A 19877-nucleotide genomic window follows, 5' to 3' on the forward strand; every position below is an offset into this window, starting at 1 on the left:
GATCCTGGGGCGGACACTGTGGAGCACCTCCGCAGCCGGCGGCGTGGGAGGGTCGTGGGTGATGTCAAGCTGCTCTCCCGGCACATCCCTCGAAGGGATCGCACGCGGCGACACCGCCGGCGAGCGAGCAGCTGAACTATCACCCGCACTATCAGCCTGTTTGGCAACATTCTCTGCCCGCAGCTGTTTGTTGTCACCGACAGACCCGGACAGCTGTGTTTGTATTATTTCCTGGAGTTGTTGACATTACCCTTGTTGTGAGTCCTGAATCGAAGCGGCTGCCACGGGATGTGTACCGACGGCACACAGAGATGTTTGTATACCATCACAGGCCTCTGTGTGTGTACTTCCTGCAGGAATGTTAGCCACACATACTGGTTGGTCGGCCTGAGTTGGCTGTCGCGGAAGTTCCAAGGCACTAGCCTAGCGGTTACAGCTGAACTGCCACGGAAGTATCGGCACTTGAAATTGTGGGAGGAGAAGCGTCCACAATAGCCTCACCGATTGGAGCTTTCGCTTCCGAGCCGGATTCCCGATCGTCATTTTTCGCGGTCTCATGCGCACTAGAGGTGTCGTTATCAGAACCACGGCTGTCACAAGTTCTGCGCCTCTTATTGGTCGCGGCATCGAGTTTTGCAGGGGGCAGCGCACCTTTTTCTCTCCGAACCAGAACCGGAAACTCATCAGAGCGAATTTCTTGTTGCTGTTCCGAGGGCATTTCAGAACTAGGGAGCTCAATCTCTGTCATCGGTTTGGCCGCCACTACTTCCGCCAAAGTAAGCCTTTTACGCTGCTGGAGGGAAGTCTTTAACACAAACATGCCCCTGGGGCAGTCTTGACGCAAGTGACCACTCTCATTACAGATATGACAGGTCGGTGTTTGGCCAATGTAAGTCACGTGAGCCTTATAGTCACAAACAAGTATATGGGATGGAATATTCTGCTTGATATGCATTTCTACAGATCGAACGCCACTGTAACATTGCAACCTATGTTGACTTCACCACCGTTCATTTCGAACCTGCTTAACGTCACCGAATTTGGACAGTACATCCTTCAGATAACAATTTTCTACTTCGGGAGGTAAGTTAAAAAATACGTACGTTTGTGTAGTCTACATCGCCATTGGAAATGAGCACTGTACTTACAGAGTCGTCCCGGTGTCGGAAAATAGCACTTCCTCCGTGGTCAGTCATGATCTTCTCTAGTAATACAGGATTCAGCAATTTAACAAAGAAACAATACTACTCGGTATCATAAGAGGCGGTGTGCACTTGGTCAGATGTAATGCCAATAACATCCACGATCCACTCATGTATCTCCAGTGAACTTGGTTGCACAGATCGGATGGACTTGTCGAAATCAAATGGAAGTGTACACTTTCGCGGAAATAACCTGGACATTGCACCAGATAGCGAGCGGTTAACCCGCTACAATAAGACAGCAACAAAAATACAAATGGAAAAACGATATAGCCCTTCAGCTGGAAATGCATCGCATTAGCGATCATTATTTGCATTTAGTTAGCACAACTGCTGCTTTCCTACACATCTCACACGATATCGATGTACACCTAAAATTCCAAAACAACACATTTATTTCATTTTAGAGTTACTTTCAGCTTCTAATACACTTCCTCTGATATTCTTACGAAGCTAGGCATCGTCGTAACCCGTGACGTTCATTACGCAAGGCTCACGAGAGGGGCACAGGTTGCATCCGCGTAGACACAAAATTTTGCGCCGCCCGGCGTGGGGCTCTAACCCACAACCCTGAGATTAAGAGTCTCATGCTCTACCGACTGAGCTAGCCAGGCTCCACACTACGCGTTACGAGCCATACAGTACTGACGGGACCTTCGACCATTTATGGAAGATCCTTTTGACTACAGCTTATTTCCTGCTGCCACAAATGAGCTACAATCCTATTCAATGGAAAATTGTCTCCGAAGGGCATCAAATCTACTTGAAATGATACGTGGCTTTCAGCACCATTATTCAACACACATGCTCGACTGTGCGCAGACGCCTGTGGCGTCGCACTTGGGTCCTGAATCAGACGCAGTAGTTCCAACACAAACTCTCCTGATCGGCACTGTGCCGAAAATTTCGCAACAGATCACCCTTGTCTTGCTTGTGCTTCAGGTAGACGCCGGTTTGCAGCCAGGAAGCAGACAGCAGCAACTTTCAACTAGTTTTGCAGTACTCAAACCACACAGTAAAACAACATGCATCTTTTGCAGAACTGGAAAAACTTGACCGTGACAGGATTCGAACCTGCAATCTTCGGATCCGATGTCCGAAGCCTTATCCATTTTTTTAATATTTTTTTTTTTTTTTTTTTTTTTTTTTTTTTTTTTACGCGAATGCACACGCGACAGTTCCTTTGACAGCGTGGAACCCATCACAGCCGAGGGCTCAAGAAGTCTTCGGGGTGCTCAAGAGCGTGTCTCCCGTAGCACCCCTAACGAGATAGCGGCGTTTCGCGCAGTCGTTATTGCAAGTCATATCAGCAAAAGCAATCACTTTCTTAGCAGCAGGCAGTGTGAGCCAAATCGTAACAAAGAAATTCAATGAATGCGATACTTGCATAACAAAGGTACGCGCAACAGATCCACACATGACGTGGCTCACTGGAGTACAATACGACATAGTCAGGAAAATACTGTTCCCGCCCGGGATCGAATGGGGACCTTCTGCTTGTGAAGCAGACGTGATAACCGCTACACAACTTTTTTTTTATTTTGTATTTTTATACCTGCCGAAACCCGGGAGCGAACCAGGGGCCTTTAGATCTTCAGTCTAACGCTCTCACAATTGAGCTTTTTTTTTAAGTCAGACGCCTTAACCCCTTTTTTTTTTAATTTTTTTGCGGCCACAACGCAATGTCCTACTCACTTTTTCTTTTTTTGGCTACTTTTCTTAAATTTTTTTGTTATTTTGTTTTCCGTTTTTTTTTTTTTTTTTTTGCACATGAGCGCTAGGCAGTCGGCGGCAAGGCGGGCAGGGGTCGCAATCCTGAGGCCTGGCCACGATGACACCGCCATACCCCGCACCCATTTGCATGGTTTTGTGATTTGATTTTATTGTTATGTATTTATTATTATATTTTTTTAAAATTGTAATGTGGCGTCATGTGTGTTCCATTGTTTTTATAGATACAAACAGAATGTTAAAAAGAAATCCATGTCTGGTCTTATTATTACGCAGCACACTATGAAATCCAGCACAGCAGATACTTAAAGTTGGTCTTCGCGTAGAAATAATTTTCCCTGTTTCCATGTCGTTGATAAGTATTGTGCATTCTGGTTCCCGATGGGTGAGTGTGGATTGCTGCTTCTCAAAACCCTGTGCATGCCATGCGTTGGAAGATGCGCGCTGGTGGTGACACCATAGAGCAGGGACATGCCAAACAAACATTTCCCGTATTGTAAAGCCTCTTGATAGGAGGAATAGAAGCTGCTGGAAACTCCTGGTTCGTACTAAACCTTCGTGCAGCTTTGATGAAAGATAATGCGAAATGAAAGTAAACAAATGAGGAGCCTCTTCTGGGTGTCGCCCTGCATAACCAAAAGTAAAGTGCTGTCATTTGAAAATGAAAAGGAACTCCAAAAAACAATTAAAACGTTCGAGGCCGAGTGCACAGTGCACTCAGTACCGTCGTTTGACCCATGATGCAAATCACCCACAGCCGATGGTGCGGAGCAGACCATATCCATGGAAACAATAACAATATAACAAAGTAGTGGAAAAAAAATCCGTCCAATGGATCCGTAAACTTAAATTCTTCCATCACATAAAGCAATAGTGAGAAAATTTTGAAACTGGTCTTGATACTGTCGCAATTTCTTAATCGCATAGTACTCTTCGATGAGGTACATCTGATAATCGTGCAGCGTTGGCGTTGTATGGACGAGCATGTAATAGACGAACTGGCCCATGAGCCAGACATGACTATTATTCTTAGACTGAGGATAAAGCTGCCAGTCTGGTTGGAGCGCGTCATGAAGTTGAATGGAAGAATCCGACGTCCTATTAATGACAGCGAGTTTCTTTCATGTCCACTGCCATATTTGTGTTTGATCCCTACAGTGGAAGAGATGCGGCAGCGTTTCCACTAGGTTACACTTCTCACGAAACGGGGTGGCCCGCAGCTTGATTTTGTGCAATTTCTTTCCAGTGGGAATCACCTCATTGAGAGCGTCATACCAAACAGATCGAACTCTGGAGCGAAGGAGCGGATAACTAATGTTCTTCCATACATTTCTCCAGTTTTTGCCTAAATATTTCGTCTCAATTGGGTTATCCAGCTATAAAGGCACATTTGCATGCCGAGCGTGAGTTTCCGTGGAAACGCGAAATATTAATTAAATAAATAATCAGTGACAAATAAATAAAGCCTATGGCACACAACTGCAGCGCTGTGTCGCTGATAAAACAAAAGCACAATTACGTTACTCTTATGTTTGATTAAGAAAGGGAGAGCTCAGGTTGAAGTGGTGCGAGAAGCACGTATTTTTTTTATTGTCTGGCACACCGCCATATTTCATGTTATAGAAGAATACTGCGAGTTGCAACCACACTAGGCACTCGATTCTGTAAAGAATTATATTTATAAAAGTAAGTAGGATTATGAACTGTAGGCTTATTCATTGAATATATCTGATTTAACTAACTGTGTAACTTTTTTATGTTTAGTAGACAATCACCTCTGTACGACGTATTGGCATGGCTGGCAAATTATTGTAATATTGAGATTTAGATTATGAGTCCGCACCTACCGCAGCAGTCTTTGGAAACGATTTAATTACGAAGTCCGATTATTCAGTTTTATTTCACGATCAACTACGAGTAACATTGCCTTTACGAAAAAGCCATTGTCAAGCGTCTGATACCGAATAATTAAACGTCCACGTTCCAGATAAGCAAATACAATTGCAATCACAATCACCATCATACAGATAGAATAATTAACATATTTAAAATAACAATATATATTTTATTTTATTTATTGATTTATTTTATTTATTTTATATTGGCGACTGCGTGTAGGACTTGTTATTTTGTCATTTGTTACATTGTTCTCTTTGTTTCATGTAAAAAATCAACTTTCTGGACCTGGACGTCAATGTATGAGAGATAACAAAATCTGAAGATATTTTCCAATTCTGAAATTTTGCGGGAAGACGCAATGAAACTTCCAGCAAAATAAGGTAAGACGCAGCATCTTTGCATTAGCAGGCTTGACCAGACGTATAATTAAGTGTATTAGCTTTTCCGTAAATTCTGTAGTGTTTCTTTTCCGCATAACAGTTTCAGTGATAAATTTCATTCTCAGTACTTTTCCCTAAACAATAACGTATGCAACAATACCAATACACGAGTGTACAATATGGCCGACTTCTGTACGGTATCATGTAACATGGCCAGCAGCCATTACCAATAATCTCAAATTCAGTTTATATTTTTAAATTAACAGGCAGCCATTGTTGCTACGAGCGATTCATGCTCAACTACATTTTATTTTAAAATCAGTGTCAAAAATTTTCTTGAAACATATATCACGTGTGGCATGGTAATAACTAGAAAACAATACGCAAAAATGGAACAGCAAGGACGTACTATTCAGACGCAATCCGACTCGGACGTGAGACAAGTGTTAGAAAATGACTTTACGACAGCAACCGGTAGTGACGATTCATCAAACATTGACGCAAGTGTTGACGAAAATTTTGACGATAGGCCGTCCACTACAAAAATTTCAAAATCTCAATCAGAGCCCATGTTAATGCATGACGTCACGTCTAATGACGCGGCGGGGGCAGAGACCTTGCAAACGGTAAACATTGCCGACATGTTACAAATGCTAATGAAACAAAACGCAGAAAATATGGCAACCATAAGGAAACAGAACGCCGAAAACATGGCAACCTTAAAGGCACAATTAGAGACACAAAATGAACAGTTAAAAACACAAAATGACGAAATCAAATCTGATCTCATAGCAATCAAGATAGGTAATGACACTTTGTGTAAACGTGTGGAACTTATAGACGCCACACTGACCAAACAGATGACCGAACTCAGTACTAAATTTTCCCAGCTTAATACGAGACAAGAAAAGACTACAACTGACGTAGCACTTTTACAGACACAAGTAAAAAACCTTAATGTCACGTGTGAAGTTCTTACTGAACAAATTCAAACATATCCTTCAGTACATGACAACCTTGAAAAACGAATTACTGACGTACAGAATAAATTTGACAATGTTGAACAACACCTGACTGACATCTTACAATCAGATGCCACAGCTCATTTTCAAAATATTAATAAAGAATTTCATGATTGGGTTGAGAACAAAGACAAACATTTTGATAGATGCTTACGTGAAAATTTACCAACAATTGTGCACGACTCCGTAGCGCAATACATTACTAATAACAAACAGCTGATCAGTGACGCAGTACAATCCGTCACTGCACCCATGAGACAATTCACCGATCAACTACAGTCTGAATGTAACGAAAATATCAGTCAAAATGTACAGTTCAGAAACCAATATACATTCGAGTATGATACACATATTCCGCACACGACAAATACACAAGAACAAAACACACCACGACTACAACACATACCACGATGTGGAAACACAAACACAAGCTATTATCATGGTAAACCACAGCAACATTATCGTAATTACTCACCAGCTGAACATACCAGTAATTACAGTGGAATAAATCCATATCACAATGCGAAGGAAGATGAAAGCTTAATGAAACACAGGCAATTTCAGATTTTTATCCCAGAAAAACGAACCATTCATCCGGTGATTTTTCTTAAATCTTTTAGTAACGCATTTCCACGCACATGGAGTGACCGGAAAAAGATTTCATATATTGTCGGTTACATCCAAGGCGATGCAGCTGTCTGGCCATACAGTCAAGCTGACGTATGTACCACGTACAGTGAGTTTGAGCGTGCTTTTCTGAACAAATTCTGGTCGCAATCCGTCCAGGAGCGACTCAGAAGACAAATTTTAGAACCTGAAACTTTTAACAGTAAAAATGGTAACTTACGCAGATATTTTGAAAAATACTTGAACATGGGACATTTTTTAGACGAACCAGTCGCAACGCGTGATATACTCCGTGCGTTGAAGGCCAAATTGCCTTTCAACATTAAAGAAAAACTCCTACATATCCCGGATGACGATTCAGACTATTTTTTAACAGCTTTAGATTCGGTTGACATGTTATTTGAAGATCAGCGCTTCGCGCGGCAAAACAGCAGCCACAATGTTTACACTAGTGGTATGCAAAACATGCAGGCTTGCCAACACAATTCTGGAGCGCCCACAGTTGGATACGCGGTACAACAAAAACAGCAAACTCACATGCCGTCTCAGTACGGAAATCAAAATCAACACGCGTATTCCAATACAAACAATAGTTACAACAGTAATAACATTTCATGCGGCAATCCATACAAAAGGCACCGCGGTAATAACTACAACGGTAACAACGGATACAAAGGTAATAACAAAAACACAAACAGAAATAGAAATAATAATAACTACGAGCCAAGACAGCATCAAGGTTGGACTCGTAACGATCAGTACTTTCATTCAAACTCTGCTTTACCACAGCAGCCACCAGGACAAAATTGGAGCATACCTTACGACCGACAGGTAAGTTATAATGCGCAACAGCAACAACAACCGCAAAAGTTTGGAGATCATAATAGGCAATATCCGAATGTGAATATAATAGAAATGGCACCTGATGCACAACCTCAATCTGTGTCAGTACCTAGTACAAATGATAATCCAACAAACTAGAAACAGTCACTACTTTGCCCCAGGTCGTGGCTGAAGAATTCTTGGGGGGCGACTTCAATGTTAATCAGTTATTTGACACCACACTTGAACAACAGAATAATGATATGCCGAGTAATTCTAAACAAAAACTACCTGTTTTATTTATAAGATACAACCACAATAACAATATATCAGATGAACTTTTCCAAGACAGTACAAAATGTCGTTTAAACACAAATGAAATTGTTTTAGCATCTACTACTGGTGTAGTAGGTGGGATTCCAACTACTATTATCCTAGATACAGGTGCAGCTGTGAGCGTTTTGTCTTTTAATTTCTATAAAAAGATGTGTGAATTGGAACCTGTGCCTGAGTTTCCTGCCCAAAACTGTAAAATAACTACTGCACTAGGTAATAAGTCATGTAGGGTTACGAAGCAAGTTTTTGTAAACGTTAAAATAGGTAATGGAACCGTACAATGGCCATTCCTGGTTGTACAAAACCTTGTGACAAATTGCATATTAGGAATAGATATTATGAGCGAGAAGGACTGCATTATAGACTTCTCCAAAGGTAAATGTATTTTAAATGATAAAGGCAGTGGAATTATTATTGATTTGGACAGGAGAACTCTAAAGCATGACAAACACTGTACAGGGTACAAGGTTCAGTTAGTACTTGACAATGACATTCAAGACATGCAAACACACTCATCTAACACAGAGCTAATGGACTTGAAAACATTGCTTGATCATAAGATAAGTGAAGCTACAGCTCTCAGTGTACATGAACGTATAAAACTACAGGAAGTGTTATCCAAATATTTACAAGTTTTTACCAAACGATTAGGTGTTATCAACACGTATGTGTACAAGATTGAAGTTAAGCCTCACAAGATCTTCTACCATAAGACATATAACGTACCGTTATCTCAACGACCTGCTGTGTGGCAAGAATTAAAACAAATGTTAGACTGGAAGGTCATTGAACCATCCACCTCACCTTATTGTAGTCCTCTACTTGTTGTCAAAAAATCAAATGGAAGCATTAGGTTAGTGTTAGACACACGAGCTATTAATGAAATAATTTTACCGGTTCACACAAAACCTGAAAATTTAGAAGAGCAATTACAGAAATTTCTAGATGCAAAATATTTTTCCACAATAGATCTCGCTAATTCGTTTTGGCAGGTGGGTATCACTCCTGATTCTCGGAAATATACTGCATTTATGTTCGGGGGGCGAACCTATCAGTTTTGTGTTCTACCCTTCGGACTGAATGTCAGCTCTGGGGTATTCATTACAGCCCTGGATACCGTGCTTGGCGACGATTTAGTTGAGACAGTCACACACTATGTAGATGATATACTGATAGCTACACAATCTTGGAATGAACACGTTGACACTCTTCAAAGAATTTTAGAAAAATTTGCACAAGCTGGAGTCACAGCCAACCTAAGAAAATCAAAATTTGGTTGCAGTGAGATAAAGTATTTAGGACATATCATTAATTCACAGGGCATACGTCCGGATCCCAGTAAATTAGATGCTATCAGAAACTTTCCTAGCCCTCGAACTAAAAAGCATCTATCAGTAGTCAAGGCCACACAGACACTCTACACACACGCACATAACGCGAGGAATCGAACATTTTCTCTCTCTTACTATTTTGAATATTTATTGAGTAGTGAAAACGCCTGGTCTTGCCTACTGATGTAATGAATGTTGTGTCTAACCTATCTTAATTTCAGATGACATCACAAAATAAAAAAAAACACATCGATAATATCCCAGCAAAACCGCTAAAGAGGATGTAAATATCTGCAATTCATGAAATCAAATGTGACACAATGTAATAACCTATAGCGATGTAATGATGATGTAAACATGTTTATGTGCAACTATATTATGTTTATGCTAAGAAAATATGTGACGTGTGTATGTATAATTACTTATTTTTTTTAACTGATGTATAGTGTAACTGTTACTATGTAAAAATTTGAACAAAACGAGTGCCAAAAAGACATTGCATAGTGAACCACTGTTCACGGACATTAACGAACATTACTAACTCTGCAACTACGCGGAAACCTATGTGAAAGAAACTGTTAATGCCATTCATTATGCAGCGTATCAATGTAAACGCGATGAACGATTTCCTTGATTAATAACTACGAACATTTAGGTGAGCTATATTCAGCAAAAAACTGAAAATGTGAAGTGCATAATTCGTGCATCGTCTAGTGACATTACTACAGTACCCAACTTCAAGATGTTAACTGGATTAAATGGACACAAAGTGCCTGTCCGGAAAACAACACGACGGGTGGAAGAATTTTGGTTGGAACTTTAGGGAATGAAATGTTCTCGAAATGTGACGGACACTCTTACCTGGACTGTCCAAGGATCGACGCCAGCTATGTGCCGTCCGAGGTTCTGCAACCAAGCTTCCACGGAATGTAAAAAACGAACTGCACGTGGAACAATTACTCGACAGGTCACGTCTGATCTGTAATAAGCAATGCTTTTAGTCACAACAAACTGCATCACTACGACTTAAATGGAAATGAGAAATGGACACGCTTATGTATTAATCACGTTGTTATACAACGATGTTACTGTGATCAAAAACACTTTACCACGACGATACTAGCCTGTAAAAAATTATTGTGCAGCGGATGAATATGAACTGTAATAACGACACTATGTGTATAGGTCAACGCACCTGAAAAATACGGACATTTTTCTTTGAAGTATTTCAAAACAATACTATGTAACTAAGAACATTCAACAATCTAAGTTGTATTGTGTTATAACAAATATTGTAAATTTAAAACTAAGTTACCTGTCATAGAATGTAGTCTTCATATGTAATCTTGGTTGAATATTTTCTTTGTGCAACGACTGAGAAACGCGCGCACACGAACAATATGAACTGCAATACTGTGCCGCGTGATCTAACTGTACGAAATAACGGCAGTGCCGCAGTTACACAGACGCTTCTGCGCATGCACGCACTCTATCTGCCAACATTAGAACTTTTACGGCGCACCCGCGTCAATCAAATTTCGTATATAATGTGTATAATGTGTAATGTAAGTCATGTAAATAGTTGTAGATAACTTAGATTTTCTTGTGCCTTTAGGTGAATTGCTCGCCTGCAGGTGTGTCCTTTCGCCTCGCAATTCAGGGGGCAATATATAGGCACATTTGCATGCCGAGCGTGAGTTTCCGCGGAAACGCGAAATATTAATTAAATAAATAATCAGTGACAAATAAATAAAGCCTATGGCACACAACTGCAGCGCTGTGTCGCTGATAAAACAAAAGCACAATTACGTTACTCTTATGTTTGATTAAGAAAGGGAGAGCTCAGGTTGAAGTGGTGCGAGAAGCACGTATTTTTTTTATTGTCTGGCACACCGCCATATTTCATGTTATAGAAGAATACTGCGAGTTGCAACCACACTAGGCACTCGATTCTGTAAAGAATTATATTTATAAAAGTAAGTAGGATTATGAACTGTAGGCTTATTCATTGAATATATCTGATTTAACTAACTGTGTAACTTTTTTATGTTTAGTAGACAATCACCTCTGTACGACGTATTGGCATGGCTGGCAAATTATTGTAATATTGAGATTTAGATTATGAGTCCGCACCTACCGCAGCAGTCTTTGGAAACGATTTAATTACGAAGTCCGATTATTCAGTTTTATTTCACGATCAACTACGAGTAACATTGCCTTTACGAAAAAGCCATTGTCAAGCGTCTGATACCGAATAATTAAACGTCCACGTTCCAGATAAGCAAATACAATTGCAATCACAATCACCATCATACAGATACAATAATCAATATCTAAATAACAATATATTTTTATTTATTTATTTATTTTATTTATTTTATACAGCTGCCGTTTAGTAAGAGCACGATAGGTCGCCGCCGTGTTGAACGGATGCGGGTTGTCCTGAACATAGCTTAGCTCCACATAATACCGCCGGATATAGCCAAGCTCAGGATGAATGTGTCCCACAGACGTTGGCGCAGACAAATCCTTTGGACGTAAGGTGTTGAAAAGCCGTGCAGTGAGACTATTTGGGTTGCCGTGTAGTATGCGGGAAGTACGAGTTAAAAAAGTCGCCACACATTGGGATTCAACGTCTTTGACGCCTAAGCCACCTCGGGAACGAAGTAACGAGGTAGCTTTAAAGGAAACTTTAAAGATGTTCCCTCTCCAGACATACCAGCAAGCAAGTGCAAAATTTTTTTTTTCAATGGCTGTCGGGATTGGGAAAACAGCGGCAGTGTGATAGAGCTTACTGAAAACGTAACTATTAATAAACTGTGCCCTCTGCATCCGGTCTAAAGACCGCATGTTATGTTCTTTGATCACCACGCGTAAGATGGTAAGCTTGCGTTCCCAATTCACGTGGAGCATGGCCTGGGGGTTCGGTGATATAACCAGGCCTAGATGCCACAAGTCTTCGGTCTTGTCCAACCAAGAAATATCGATGGAGTTGGGGTTGCGACCCAACGGCATGATTTTGGACTTTCGCTCATTAAGTCTAGCGCCACAAGCGACAGAGTACTGATGGACAATCCGACGAACTGACCCCAGCTCTTCGGTGTTAGTAATAAGCACACTGATATCGTCGGCGTAGGCGTGGCAGACCGTTCTTGTGTTTAACGTTTGCAACCCGGGTAAAGTTACGTAAAACTTTTTAAGAAGTGGCTCTATAGCGATCGAGAATAAGGTCATAGAAAGGGGGCACCCTTGTCGCACTGCTTGTCGTAAGGGCACGGGGGCGGTTCACTGGCCGTTAACCTTCACGCGTGAAGACGTTCCACAGATACATTTCTGAATAAGCTGTCGTAAACGCTAGTTGAATCCCATTTGACTCATTGTGCGCAATAAAAAGCCGTGATTAATTCTGTTAAACGCCTTATCGAAGTCGAGAAACAATAACGCCAAATCAGTGTTGGTAATCCAAGTTAAATAAGTCAGGTCGCGATATTCACACAGGGCATTTAACATCGATCGACCACTGACTGCACTCGTCTGATAAGGGCCAAGTACTTTGCCAAGAAGTACTTTAAGCCTGGTGTTTATAATCCTAGTCAAGATCTTGAAATCGGAGTTAAGCAACGTAATTGGCCGAAAGTCATGTAACACAGTCGGATTGGAAGTTTTAGGAACCAGGACAACCATTCCTTCCGTGAACTGCGGGGGTAAGGCAGCATGCGATAACAGTTCGTTATACATGGCGGTCAATTCGTCGCCGATCACATCCCAGAACCGTGAATAAAATTCGACCGGCAAGCCGTCTAAGCCGGCAGCTTTGTTCTTGGCAGCGCACGCACGGATGGACTTAACTTCAGAGTTGGTGACATTGGCCAAGAGAGCAGCGTTATCATCCTGATCCACTGTGGAGGCGACGTCGTTTAACAAATCATCCCCCGCCGATAGATCGGTATCTGACTCGGAATAATGTTGTCGAAAATAATTGAAGACATGCGTCTTGATAGCACACTGTTCATTGTACAGATTCCCGCCAGCATCCTTCAGATGAGCAATAATTTTTTGTTTACCACGTTTGGTTTCCCGTATGAGATGGAATAACGATGCGGACTCGTGGGAGACGCCATCAGAAGAGCGCGATCGTACCCGATTGCCAACAAGTGCTTCACGAACTAAAGCAGCAATATTTGCTTTAATACGCTTGAAGCGGATCAGGTTGTCGGACAAAGCAGAGGGATCGCTGTACAGCTGGCGTAAACCGAGGAAATAAAATTCTGGAGACCGATTCCTCCAATAAGCCCTGGGCCTGGCAAACAGGCAAATACATTTCTTAATCCGCGGCTTAACAAACTCCGTCCACCAAAGAACGCGCTCCCTATACTGAGCTTGCCTCTGGAGGCACTGCTGCCAGGTGCCAACGAGGTAACGCCGTAAGTCCGCTTCATCTAGCAGCAAGACATTCAGCTGCCATGTGCCGCGTCCCAAAAAGGTCTTCTGTCGCACATGCCGAATCGTTATATGGTATGCGGAGTGGTCACTAAAACGGAGCGGCCATAGTTCACAATCACGAGTGGTATGTAAAAGATCTTGAGAAACATAAAACCTATCCAGACGGCTAGAAGAAGCAACGCTCACATAGGTATATCCCAGCGTGTGTGGTCGAAGGTGACACCAACTATCTTGTAAATGCAGTACATCTGTTAACGTTAGTAGCTCGGGACAAAAATTAAATTTCGGACTTTGATCTTCTTTGCGTAAAACGCAGTTGAAATCCCCACCCAGGATGATCTTCAGACGAACGTTTGTCAATAAGGTCACAACTTCAGCCCTAAAAAAATCACTTCTGTCCCTTCTGCCAGCGGACCCTGTCGGGGCGTACACGTTCAGGAGAAGCAAATCCTGTAATTGGGCGGCAATGCCGCGTCCCGTTTCTAAAATCGCTGTAGGTTGGTAAGCGATGCCAGCTTTGAATAAAATCGCAGTGCCCGCCTCAGTGCCAAGATTTAATATGGCATCATAACCAGGTATTTCTCCAACCATGGGTGACACAACTTCTTGGAAGAAAACTATATCTATATCGGCGGCGTATAGATAGTCAGTCAAGCATTTAAGTCTGACATCGGATGCGATCCTATTTAAATTAACTGTGGCAAGTTTATAATCTTGTATGGTGGGGATAGAAAGGGTCCGTTTTATGCACTTTCGTCTGCCCAAGACTTCTCGGCTGGCGTATGCTGATGGCCAGTATCCATCAGCTCAGGACTCGGACGGTCGACATGCATCTCCATATCGGCCTCCCCCACGTGGCGCGCGCGACGGAACCCATTTCATCTGTGCCGCCGTATTCACTGCCGTCTTTTCGGACGCCTTATACATTACGCCACATGGTCACTGGCGCAATATACTTCGCCACACACACCTCATTTTCGCCATTTGTACGCTTGCCGGAATGAATTTCCCACCTTTGACGCAATTCTCCATCTCCAGTTTCAGTGCTAAAAATGCGACGCTACTTCTTGCTGTGTCCCATGGCAAGTTACATTCAAGCCCTTATGACGCTGGTGAAACAAGAGGTTGCAAATCAGCTTCAATCGCTTACTGCCATCTCAGTCGGTTGCAGAAGGTACCTCACCCTATGTCATACAATGGCGAGTTGCCGCTATTACCAAAGCGGCGGCGGAACCGACGACGACGACGACAACCGCGAGGGTCTCTGTATGGAGTAGAAAATACATCACAAGAACTAAGTATTTCACGTCGGCATTCTCCGGAGACTGCCAAAAGCAGCAGTTTCTGGTGCCTAATAGCACCAATCGCACTATTCATTTGCGAGAGCATTTCTTAAATACCGCACCCATTCACAATTTTTTTTATCCTTGACCGCTTTTTTCGAAAGGGCTACGGTAGGAGGGGCTGTTACAAAATTCATTTGCCTCCTGTGCGGATCGAACTCACAACCGCTGATTTACTAGACCAGCGCTCTGCCACTGAGCTAAGGTGGCGCCGCCCAGCGCGCTTTTCGGGTACTTTATTCTTATGGACTAGTGAATCGGAGCCCTTCAGCTGGAGACGCACCGCATTAGCGACCATTATTTGTATTTAGTTAGCACAGCTGCTACCTTCCTACACATCTCACACGATATCGATGTACACCTAAAGTTCCAAAACAACACATTTATTTCATTTCAGAGTTACTTTCAGCTTCAAAAACCAATCCTCTGATATTCATACGATGCTAGGCATCATCGTAACCCGTTACGTTCATTACGCAAGGCTCACGAGAGGGGCGCAGATTGCATCCGCGCAGACACAAAATTTTGCGCCGCCCAGCCTGGGGCTCGAACCCACGACCCTGAGATGAAGAATCTCATGCTCTACCGACTGAGCTAGCCGTGCTCCACACAACACGTTACGAGCCATACAATACTTATGGGACCTGCGACCATCTATGGAAGATCCTTTTGACTACAGCTTATTGCCTTCTGCCACAATTGAGCTACAATCCTATTCAATGAAAAATTGTCTCCGAAAGGCATCAAATCTACTGGAAATGATAAGTGGCTATCAGCACCATTATTCAACAAACATGCTCGACTGTGCGCAGACGACTGTGGCGTAGCACTTGGGTCCTGAATCAGACGCAGTAGTTCCAACAAAAACTCTCCTGTCGGCACTGTGCCGAAAATTTCGCTACAGAACCCCCTTGTCTTGCTTGTGCTTCAGGTAGACGCCGGTTTGCAGCCAGGAAGCGGACAGCAGCAACTTTCAACTAGTTTTGTAGTACTCAAACAAAACAGTAAAACAGCATGCATCTTTTGCAGACCTGGAAAAACTCGACCGTGACAGGATACGAACCTCCAATCTTCGGATCCGAAGTCCGACGCCTTATCCATTAGGCCACATTTTTTTTTATTTTGTCTCTTTTACAGTACGCCGGCATGAGTTCTGCACCCGTTACACGTTCGCCAGGCGCAGCCGCATAAATATAGCGCAGAATGTACCACCAAAACTTCCTTCAACCCCGTCTCTCCGTCTCCACGGCTCCTTACACTCTACACCGCACCGATAACCCGTACCCTCTCGCGCGTGGCGGAGTTGCTATTGGCCACCTCAAGCACCTCCCTGTCCGGCCCCAACCTCTCCTTAACAATCCTGCCGAGCATCTCACCCTCAGCCTCTTCTTCCCCACCCTTACCATCTCCTGTGCCACCATTTATGTCCGCCCTCGCACCCCCATCCCGTACGATTTCCTGGCCCACATTGACCGCACCTTCTCCACCTACGTGATTGCCGCTGACCTCAATATCCACAGCCGTGATCCTGCCGACCTCCGGCGGTGGCATCAGTTTCTCACCACTCTCCAGGGAGACCTGGTTCCCCTGCCTCAGCACACCCGGCCCGAATCCAACACCACTCCTGATGTGGTCCTTGCCTCTCCGAACCTCCTTGGGCGCATCACCGCGGATGTCCTTGACCTCATTGGCAGTGACCATGCTCCTGTCCTCCTCACTATCTCTAACGGTCGCCATCCCCGCCACGCTCCTCGCCCTGACGTCCCTCCTAAACTTGTCCATGATTACTCCCGTGCCAACTGGGATGCCTCCCGGTATTCCATTCACACCCAGGTTGACGGCCACGACCTTACCCTCCAGTCTCCTGATGACATCGCTCGCGCTGCTGCCTTCCTGCACCAGACATTGTCTGACGCCGTCGCCACCCATATCCCCACCAAAGCCATCCACCCTCACCGCCCCACCCTGCCTCCACAGGCCGTCCTTCTCCTTCGAGAGTCCCGCCGCCTCTACCGCTCTTTTCTCCGCACTCGTGACCGGGATACACTTACCCGCCACCGGCAATTACAGCGACACATCCGCAATCTGCTTGTTGCGAAGAAACGCCGAGCCTGGCGCCAGACATGTACACGACTCAACACCACACTCCCCATCAACTCTTCCAAGTATTGGTCTGCCTTCCACCGCCTTACTGGGAACCGCCCCACCCCCCAGTACCCTCTCCTCCTTAATGACCGTCCCTTTCCTGACAACCTCAGTAAGGCCAACCACTTTGCCTCCCACCTCTCTGATGTTTTTTCCATCCCAGATGATCCCCACTTTGATTATTCCCTCTTCCCTGATGTCATGGACCATACGAATACCTCTGTTCCTCCCCTTGCTCCTAGCTTCCAGTACTTGGGCCACACCCCACCTTCTGCACTTAACACTCCCATCACTACACAGGACATCAGCCTCACACTCCGCACTAAACACAACACTGCTCCTGGCCACGACTGCGTTACCTACCGCCACCTCAAACACTGCCCTCCCTCCTTCCTTTCCCTCCTTGCCACCCTCTACAATGTCATCCTTGCCACTGGCTTCTATCCCGACCTGTGGAAAACCTCCCGTATCCTGATGTTCTCCAAACCCAATAAGCCTCCATCTGATGCCTCTTCCTATCGTCCTATCTGTCTCACATCGGTGTTCAGCAAGCTCTTGGAATCCATCCTTTCCCGGCGCATCCATCTCCACCTCCACCAAAACCACCTCCTCCCAAACACCCAATGTGGCTTTCGACCTTCCTTCTCTGCTGATGACCAACTCCTCCGCCACACTCATCTCCTCTCCCTCCAGCTTAACTCCCGTCGCTCCGCCATTTTTGTCTCACTTGACCTCGAAAAGAACTACGACTGTGTCTGGCATCCCGGTCTCCTGTTTAAACTCCAAACCTACGCCCTTCCTATCAACTACATCCGTCTGGTGGCCTCCTTCCTCTCCCACCGCCCTTCCTATGTTACCATCCATCATGCCACTTCCCACACCTTCTACCCCTCTGCCGGTGTGCCCCAGGGCTCTGTCCTCTCCCCTCTCCTCTACCTCCTGTACACGGCAGATATGCCCCAACCCCCCCCTCCAGTACACCTCTTGCAATATGCTGATGACACCGCATTCCTCGCCCTCGCTCCTACCCTCCAACGGTCCCAACGCCTTCTCCAGAATCACCTTGACCTATTTGCTGCATGGTGTAACCAATGGCTCCTGAAACTCAATCCTTCCAAGACCCAGGCAATCATCGTAGGTCGTACCACTCGCTCCTTCCGGCCCCTGGATTTCTCCCTTACTGTCTGTGCCCGTCCTGTCCGCCTCACCCCCACCCTGACCTACCTTGGCCTCACCATTGACCGTCACCTCACCTGGATACCTCATCTCCGCTCCATCCAATCCAAAGCCCACAACCGCCTCCGACTCCTCAAACTCCTCTCTGGCCGGACATGGGGGTTGCACCCCTCTACCATCCTCCACACCTACCAATCCTTCATCTGTCCCATCCTCTGTTATGCCAGTCCTGCCTGGATATCTGCCCCCCTCCAAATTCTATCAGTCCCTCCAGATCCTTGAGCGTCATGCACTCCGCCTCGCCTTCCGTATCCGCCTCCCGTCCCCCACGCGGATCCTCTATGATCTCATTCCTTTCCCCCATCTGCTCCTATTCCTCGAACATATCCGCATCCTCTACACCTCCCGCCGTCTCGAACCCCCTCACTCCCTGGTTGCTCCTCTCCTCTCCCATCCCCGCCCCCTGCCACGTCTTCACTGTTGTGTCCCCCCTACCCTCCATCTCTCCACCCTCCATCTCCTTTCCCAAGCTGGCTTCCGTCAACTCCCCCTCCCGGATGATGCCCTCTCTCCCTCCATTTATCCTTCCTATCAACTCTGATCCTCAATCCCCCTCCTTTCCTCTGTCCTTTCCCTGGGCTCCCTCTTCCCCCCTCCCTACCGTCCTGTTTTCTCCCCACTCAACCTCTCCCTACCTCCCTTCTCCCCCCCCAGTCCTTTTGTATTCCCCTCCTCAGCCTACCCCACTCCCTGTCGCGTCCGCCCCCCACCCCTCTTATGGGTCGTCATCCTCCTTCAGCTCCTTTCCCGGCTCCCCCCTTCGCTTTTCCTCTCCTTTCCCCCCTTTTTTGTTTTCCCTTCTTCTGTCCAGTTTCCCCCCACCTGCTCTCGACTGTGGTGTCATATTTGCCCACTTTTTAGTGTAGTGTTCCAGTGGCTATTCAGTGTTGTTTGTCTTTCTCGTGTTGCGAACAGAAACCATGCTGTCGCTAGGTGTGAATTTTATGTCCTTTGCGAACAGAATCCAGACTGTCGCCGTGTTTTTTTTTAATTGTCTATTGTTTTCCCCGTCTGCTTCGTATGTATTTTTCTTAGCATCATCATCCCTCTGTTGTTGTTTTAAGTTCCACGATTTCTTTTCGCCTTGTTACTCTCTAAGTCTCCGATTTTATCGCCTGTTTTTTTATTATTTGTTCTCTTGATCTACGTCACAAAATCTGTCGGCTGAAGAGCGGCATACTAAGCTGCTGCCAGCCCGCCCCCTTCGGGGGGAGTTGAAATTCAATAAATGAAAAAAAAAAAGAAAAAAACCACCAAAAGTGTTTCTCAAATCCGTATAATCACAGTACTCAATACATTTTGTTCGAAACTAAGTCGTCTGTTACAGACATCAGAGGTTAGACAGAATGCAGAGGTCTAT

The 19877-nt window shown here is 44.6% G+C and overlaps 3 non-coding genes across 3 annotated transcripts; all 3 read right to left on the bottom strand.

Moving 5' to 3' along the window:
- Positions 1–1743: 1743 nt before the first annotated feature.
- Trnak-cuu lies at positions 1744–1816 on the bottom strand. The gene has a single exon. It is a non-coding gene; the product is annotated as a tRNA-Lys (tRNA).
- Positions 1817–15274: 13458 nt separating this feature from the next.
- Positions 15275–15346, bottom strand: Trnat-agu. Its single transcript has one exon. It is a non-coding gene; the product is annotated as a tRNA-Thr (tRNA).
- A 321-nt stretch (positions 15347–15667) lies between these two features.
- On the bottom strand, positions 15668–15740 carry Trnak-cuu. Its single transcript has one exon. It is a non-coding gene; the product is annotated as a tRNA-Lys (tRNA).
- Positions 15741–19877: the final 4137 nt, after the last annotated feature.

Source organism: Schistocerca americana, chromosome 7 (assembly GCF_021461395.2).
Source record: "Schistocerca americana isolate TAMUIC-IGC-003095 chromosome 7, iqSchAmer2.1, whole genome shotgun sequence".
In the NCBI taxonomy this organism is placed as follows: domain Eukaryota; kingdom Metazoa; phylum Arthropoda; class Insecta; order Orthoptera; family Acrididae; genus Schistocerca; species Schistocerca americana.